This window comes from Phyllostomus discolor, chromosome 14 (genome assembly GCF_004126475.2).
Source record: "Phyllostomus discolor isolate MPI-MPIP mPhyDis1 chromosome 14, mPhyDis1.pri.v3, whole genome shotgun sequence".
Classification (NCBI taxonomy): Eukaryota; Metazoa; Chordata; class Mammalia; order Chiroptera; family Phyllostomidae; genus Phyllostomus; species Phyllostomus discolor.
The window spans coordinates 25,327,278-25,328,226 of NC_040916.2; positions in this window are offsets into that span (position 1 = coordinate 25,327,278).

Below are 949 nucleotides of genomic sequence, written 5' to 3' on the forward strand. Positions count from 1 at the left end.
AGGAAAGCTGGGCGACGTGGTGGCCCCTGGCGTGTTCTCAGAAAGGGCACGTGTGCCCTGGCTGGGTGGCTCAGCTGGTTGGAGCATCCTCCTGGGCACCAGAGGGTTGCAGGTTCGATCCCCGGTTGGGGCACGTGCAGGAGGAGATGTTTCTCTCTCACACCAGGGTTTCTCTCTCTCTCTCTAGAACCAAGAAATGTATCCTCGGTGAGGATTTCAAAACTTTTTTTCTTAAAGAGGGAGCGCACGTGTGTGCTGGAAACGGCACTTGATCTGTCCCTCAGGCTTTCTCGTCTCCTCAGGTGGTTTGTCGTGTGGGACGGGGACCCATGTTTGGTAGAAGGCCACTTCACCTTGGTGCCAGTCGGGAAGGACCTTTCTTGCTCCTTAGCCGTCCCCTCTCTCTGCGTTAGGACCCCACAGGGACACAGCCACCCCGGGGGCCCGAGAGGAACGAGTTATGGAGTGGAGAAGGCATGGAAAGGGGAAGGGGAAGGGGGAAAAATCTAGAAGGCACAAGCATTTCTCCCTCCTGCAAACCTCTAGACTGAAGTGAGCCCCCGGGAGGGGACAGTAAGACCCTCTGCCTTTCCATATGGTGCAGGGTTGGATCCTTATGGAAGAATCGCTGTTCTAGTTTCAGAAATAAGACATTTGGGAGCATTCAAAGTAAACAGAAGAAAGTATGAATCCGGATACATTCATGAAGCAAGGAAGGGCTGGACCCGTGGGATGGATCCGGAGCAGACAATTTCGGGGAAAACCAAATTCCTTTATGTCTACACCTTGTTTATTCCCCTTTGTTTAGTGTGAAAGTCATTTTTATATGCATTCAAGAAATAAACAAGTACATTCAACAAATAAACAACCTGATTTCAGGTTCTGGGAGACACCCTAATAACGCTCACCCCTTTGTTCAGGTGAAATTATGTTTTCTGTTGCGCTGGCA